The sequence below is a fragment of the Cebus imitator genome, unplaced genomic scaffold (assembly GCF_001604975.1).
Source record: "Cebus imitator isolate Cc_AM_T3 unplaced genomic scaffold, Cebus_imitator-1.0 Scaffold232, whole genome shotgun sequence".
Classification (NCBI taxonomy): domain Eukaryota; kingdom Metazoa; phylum Chordata; class Mammalia; order Primates; family Cebidae; genus Cebus; species Cebus imitator.
In genome coordinates, this window is record NW_016107547.1 from 2,073,420 (window position 1) to 2,080,482 (window position 7,063).

The 7,063-nt window shown below is 38.1% G+C and overlaps 1 pseudogene; it reads left to right on the forward strand.

Moving 5' to 3' along the window:
* The first annotated feature begins 4,889 nt into the window (after window positions 1-4,889).
* Window positions 4,890-7,063, forward strand: part of LOC108281851 — a 7,286-nt pseudogene continuing 5,112 nt past the window's right edge.

Here is a 7,063-nt window from a genome sequence, read left to right on the forward strand (position 1 = left end):
CATGTAAAAGTAATGAGTGTTAAAGAGAAAATGTATTTGAAATCCTCCCACCTCTGCCTCCCGAGTAGCTGGGACTAAAGGCATGTGTCCACCATGTCCAGCTAATTTTTTTTTTAATTTTTTGTAGAAACGGGGTCTTGCTATGTTGCCCAGGCTGGTTTTGAACTCCTAGGCTCAAGGGATCCTTCCACCTCAGCCTCCCAAAGTGCTGGGATTAAGGCGTGAGTTACTGCATGCAGCCTAACTCCAATGTTTTTAAAAGTTGCTCTGACATCCTTCCCAAAATAAGGACCTCTACCATCAAAATAGAAGAGTATTTCCTTCAGCCAACACATCTTCTGTCAAAAAAATTATGCCAACTTTGAAAAGAAAAAAATCTCTGCTACTTGTCCAGAGTTACAGAAATGGACTGACACCCATTTATGATACAGAGACCAACGTGCAAATCCATTTACTCAGGCTCCCTAGTGAGGAAAGCATGTCTGATTAGCTTAATAACCATCTCTAATTTATCAATGAGCTGTATTCCAAAATTTATTTGTAAGTGAGCTGTTTGAATAGAACATATATTTCCATAAAAACAAAGGGTGGTTAGAGTTTTTAGACCAGCTCCCAAAAGCCTGTGACCTCAACCATGAGACCACTAGTGCTAGTCTGTATTCTGGATCCTAAGAGCAATAGGCTGCAGTACAAGAAAGAAGAGTAAAAAGATCTCCTTTCACAGAGCAATTTAGAAATAAATTTCCCAAAAGGCCAGGCTGAGGTGTGGCACCCTCTGTTCTGCTAATATTCCTCTCCCAATGTCTTTAATCTCTGTCAAACCCCTCAAGGCTACCACAACCTTGAATGTGTGTTGGGGAAGAGGAGTACGGTAGGCTGAGCAGCAGGTATAGGGACTCGGCTATGATGGATTGTGTATAAGACATGGACACCAACTCCAGATAAACTGAGATACAGAACAAGGGGTCTGTTTATGGAACTTGGATACACAGGTAGAGTTAGCCGTAAGAGGCAGGAGAACAATCCTACCACCAAAATCTGCACCCAAAGTTGAAGCTGTACCAGTAGCGAGGCTAATGCTGAACTGCTGAAACACTTGTGTAGCATTTTTCACACTCCTCCAGCCCAGGGACAGGATTGAGTCCATGGTCTAAGTTTGGTGTTCAGTTTAGAGGAGGTTAATGGTCCAGGTGAAATAAACTAAAGATCCATGAGGGTAATGAGTCAAGCAGGTAATAATGATGTGTATCTGATCAAAAAGATTTCTATTCATTTGGAGAAAATGACAAATTGGTCATTCTTTCAATAAATATTTATTGAATACCTACAATATGCCATGTAGTATGTTAGAGGCTGGCATTACACAGTCTCTGCTCTCATGGAGCTTGTATTCTAAATCAGTGTGGAAGAGTTCAGATGGACCAAACAAATCCTCAATGAAGAGGAAAAAGAGGGAAAAACACAACCGCTCCAAAGCCACTACTGCATAGGCTTCCAAACAAGCCACCCCATGTTTTGGAGGTAATTGGAAAGTATGACCTAGTCAACTATTCAAGAGTTGAACAGTTAAATATCATTTGGGACATATTTCACCTACACTGAAACTGAGGTAAACCAAGCAAATACGAAACCCAGAAGTTTAACTTCACAAATGAGACCAAGATAAAACCAACTGGGCTAGGTCCTTTCTGGCAACTTTCCCACCTCTCCTTTCACCTTCGAGGAACCATCTGGCTACTCACTGTGGCTCCCTTCCCAGGATCAGGCTTTATGCTTTTCACTGACTTTTGCCTATGTACATTTACCTGCCCAACCTCCCAGAGCTTTCCGAGGAATAGGAAATAGGAGCATGATGGGCTATCATCAGAAATCATCCATATTTCAGTATTAGTGTGAGAATTTATTGCCCCCTCCCATAATACCTTACCTTAATGAATATGGAAATCTCCAGAAGTTTCTGTAAAGTGTTTATGAGAATTTCACATACCACAGCAAGGTAGTAGATGTTTTAGAGCTAAGGCCTTTCAAGGCCCACTCAAACCACATTTGTACAACAACCTGCACCTCACATGTGTGCACATAACCAGGGCTAGAACCCATAACCTTTGAATAGTTCATATCCCAATGAGTTCTCCATGCCCTAATTTTTAAAAACTAACATTTCTCAGACTCTACATAAAAATATGTGCCAGGCCCCATGTAGACACTTTGTATAAATGTCATTTAATCCTCAGGACAACCTTATGAAATGGTTATTAGCCTCATTTTATAAATGAGAAAACTAACGCACAATCCATTTAAAAGGCACAATCCACAATGCAGGAAAAGAAAAAAAAAAGAGAAGATGTGACAAACAGAAAATATCAGAATGTCAAATGCAAACACAACCATATCGATAATTACGTTAAATGTATGGTATAAACACCCAAAGTAAAGGCAGAGATTGTCAAATTGGATTAAAAAGCAAGAAACTCATTTTCAATATAAAGAAAAAGAACAGAAAATATACTAACCAAATACAAGAAAAAGAAAGTTGGAAAGGTTATATTAATATCAAAGTAGATTTTAGAATAAGGAATATTACCAGGCATAAAGAAGAATATTTCATTTTGATAAAGGGGTCAATTCACCAAGAGTATATAATCTTAAATGTGTATGTACTTAATAACAAAGTTTCAAAATACATGAAGCAAAAAAAATGACAAAAACAAAAGAAGAAATAAGACAAATCCACAATCGTATTTGCAGATTTCAACAAGTTTTTACAGTAATTGACAGACCAAGCAGAAAATAAATTAGCAAGAATACAGAAGACTTGGAATACCACCAATCAACTTGACCTAATTGGCATTTATAGAATACTACATCCAACAATAACAAAATGCACATTCTTTTCAAGTACATGTGGAATATTCACCATGGAAGACCAGCTACTAGACCATAAAACAAGTCCCAGTAAATTTAAGAGGATTTAAATAATTCACAGTATGTTATCTGACCACACAAAACTAAATTCAATAATAACAGAAAGATACCTGGAAAATCTGCAAATACTTGGAATTCAAGCAACGCACATGGGTCGAAGAAAAAATAAAAAGAGAAATTGGAAAACATTTTGAGCTGAATGAAAATGTTAATGCCACACATCAAATTTGTGGGATCAAGTTGGAATAATGATTAGAGGGAAATGTATAGCATCAAACTATTAAGCATTTATACACATCCCTCCCCATCATGAGTTTATTTTGCAAGGAAAAACAAGGAATGAAGGACAAAATCCAATCCTGAGCACAAGTCCAATAATATAAAAGTGAACTGCTACAGATAAAAGTTAAAGGAGAAGGTATAAGTGGTATCAAAAGACGTTCTGAACTTCAAACTGCTTATTTCAGTAGCAGATGCTAGTCTTAACAAGAGGTGAGATGAAGGAAGGTCGGTGAAGGAAGGTTGGAAAAGTCAGGGGGTCTGTGAACAAGAGTAGCATGGGCTGGCAAAGTTGATAAACTCTGATAATAGGACGGAGGCTATTGCTCTTGATTTTAAAATATCCCTTTCTAGGCATAGGTTGTCTCTGGACCTAATATACTTATCACCTTCAGAAAGAGTGGATTACCTGAGGTCAGGAGTTTGAGACCAGCCTGACCAACATGGTGAAACCCTGTCTCTACTGAAAAATATAAAAATTAGCCGGGCATGGTGGCAGGTACCTCTAAACCCAGTTACTTGGGAGGTTGAGGCAGGAGAATCACTTAAACCCGGGAGGCGGAGGTTGCAGTGAGCCAAGATCGCATCATTGTACTCCAGCCTGGGTGACAGAAAGGAAAGAGGAAAGGGGAGAGGAGAGGGAGAGAGGGACACCTCTGAGTTCCGTCCAAAATTAAGAACACAGATGCAGGGATTGTGTGGTGGTTTAACTCTGCAATTCCCAAATGTTATCCCTACACTGGAATAACCTGAGGAACTGTTTGTAAGAAAATCTGATTCTTGACCTGGGGACCTCTAAAAGTTTCTCAATTCATTCTAATGATTCTCAGTTTGGAAAGTACTGGTATAAATATTACCAGTAAAAACAACCACTACTAGTTATTGAGTACCTGCCAGTTACTAGGTCCTGTTTTAGGTGCTTTACATATATTGTTCGATTTATTTCATTAGCAGAAAGGCATTGTGAAGACCAAGTGAGAAAGTGTAAGAAGTTTCAGTGGAGTTCATCCCCACTTAAGAGAAATAGAAAAGGACAAGGAAAGACATCTTGACCTAGAGACAACTTTTTAATTACCTGTAAAGATATGAAAAAATGTGATTAACACTGATTAAATAAAAAGACTGATGAGATAAGCATTTTTTTAAGACCAAAAAAAGGGGGAAAATATTCAGGCAGCATAGAACAGTACTCAAAGAAAGAGAGCATTTGTCTCTCAAATCTGATCTATTCCTGGGGTAGTATAACAAATTGGCTTCAAAAATTCTGCATAATATCAGAATCGTTCAGAATTCCAAGTTCAACATTCACTCTCTGCCAGCGCCAACTCAGTTAAACGAGACCCCAAAAGACTTATACCCTCTAGGTCTAAGTAGAAATCAATTGGCTTCCTTAAAGACCAAAACCTGTATAAAATTTTCCTAGTTGAACCTGTTGCAGACAAAAACTTCTCAAAGCACACTTAGTCTGAGGTAATTCTTACCTAAGTATTCGCCAACCTCTTAAAATGTACCTGGTCCCAGATGCACGTGGTATGGATACCTTACTTGTTTTACATATTTTCTCTTGCCTAGCACGTTTGTCTTATTGATGTCTTGAATCAATTATTTCAGAAAGCAGAAAAGATGCTGCATAATAGTGCCTAGCAACGGCATATCCAATTACAATTCATAAATGCTCTTCGACAATGATACATGTAATAGGAGACAAGTACTATTACATACCACATGAAATTAGGATCAAGAAAGCCTTGAACAAAGTACAGTATCATTCTGGTTAAAATATAAAAAAATTTTATGAGGACAGAGGTAATAATTGCTCTCTATTGTTCTGATACTCGAGCCCAAGGACATCTAGCTCTCATCTAACAAAAATCAGAGGTCAGACTAAGCTAGAGATTAAGTGCCAGGTCATTTTCTAGCTCCTATCCCTGAAATGAAGGCTATTTCTTATTTGCAATTATGTATTTCTCAGGCTTAAGTGCCCTGTGCCCAACCAGAATAATCTCTGTTCCCTCTCCTTCCTCTATTAACCACATCCATTTAGCAACACATCAAAGAAATTAAGCTTTTTAAGCCTGATCCATTTAGAAGTGGCCATTACAGCTTAAAACAGTACCTACCAATCCGGAACAAAAACAGATTTTTTTACATTAAGGTTTATTTTCTCAGATTGCCACACTTCCTTTAAACACTACTTCCAATATCCTTCCTCTTGTTGTTCTTATCAGGTCTACTGGTTTCTATAAACAGAAGAAAACCTGTGTTCAATTAGCATGAATTACCATCTTTTAAGCAGCTCCTCTTTCTATTCTCAACTCTGGACCTAATAAAATCTCCTTGGCCCTGACAGATAATGTCTCTAGAAATGCTACTTCAATGTTTAATACTTAAACATTTATAAGGTGGGCAGACCATTTCAGGTCAGGAGTTCGAGACCCACCTGGTCAACATAGTGAAACCCCATGTCTACTGAAAACACAAAAAATTACCCAGGCCTGGTGGCATGTGCCTGTAATCCCAGCTATTCGGGAGGCTGAGACAAGAGAATTGCTTGAGCCCGGGAGGTGGAGACTGCTGTGAGCCAAGATCACGCACCACTGCACTCCAGCCTGGGTGACAGTGAAACCCTGTTTCAAAAAAAAAAAATTAAACATTTAAACCATAAACTCATATAAGTAATGAGATAGAATATTAAACAGCTACAGTATTATAAGCTTCATTCTACCTAAGAGGCAGCCTTAGATATCACCATCCATAAAAATGAAACAAAGGGCAGGCAAAGCTTTTACACTAAAGAGGTCTTGTTCACATTTCTTGTATCATGGGAACCAAACAACAGTCGCATGAGTTTCCTAATCTTTACAAACATACTTAAAAAACAAGGCTATAATAAATCTTAGTTTACAAACCCTGTCATCCCAAACATTTAAAAATGTTTTCCTGGACTCAAACAAATAGAGATATGCATCCGTAGACCGCATGTTCCAGTGTCATTGTAAAAATATCCTTACTAGAATGAACTAAGGTGTTGGCCATCAGGTAATACTCAAGACCTTTCACAAGATACATTCCTTTGTTTTATCCACTGAAAAGACCTGACTGCCTTGTGAACGCAGTTTTTTTCAGGCCTTGGTGTCAGTAAACATTCTTCTCCATGGCAACTAGCTTTATATTTAATGGACACTATTTCTTATAACTAATTACATTACCTTCTCTTTGTTGCCTGCCAGTTTCTCCATGGCCCACTTGTACACGACATTTTGGGGTATTAGCTTCATTTAGGTTATTAATTTCATCCAGAAACAAATTTTTTATTCATTTAAAGATACTGTACTGTTTTCTCATAAATCCTTTTTAGATTATAGTGGTGTAAAAATAAATCAACTACATAGCTTTAAAAAAAAAAAAAAAAAGGCTACTAGGATGTCTGCCCATCCTTGGCTAAAGTACCTCCTCACAAGAGAAAATGGCCCTATACCATGGACCAGTTACTTTCCAACAAATTACAAATCCCTTGTAGATCATTTGCCAAGGCAAAGAAGGTTGCTCTAACTTTAGCCCCTACCATTTAATCCAAGGTAGACAGACCACTGTCTTCCACCTTCTCACCAGCCCCCCCAAAGATTCAGGGTTAGTTATAAAGGTCTCAGGCACCTTTGGAGCAGGACCTGGAAAAACAAACTTATTACCTTAGGCCTATTTTCTTAAGTATCTGGCAAAAACCATAGACTCAGAAAAGTGTACATAACACAAATGTGTATCCAATTTCTAGGATTCTGGAAGGCCCATAAATACCCACCAAGCTCATCCATGAGCCTTTAGTCAAGAACTCCTTTCTAGAAAATGGCAAGCTGAAATG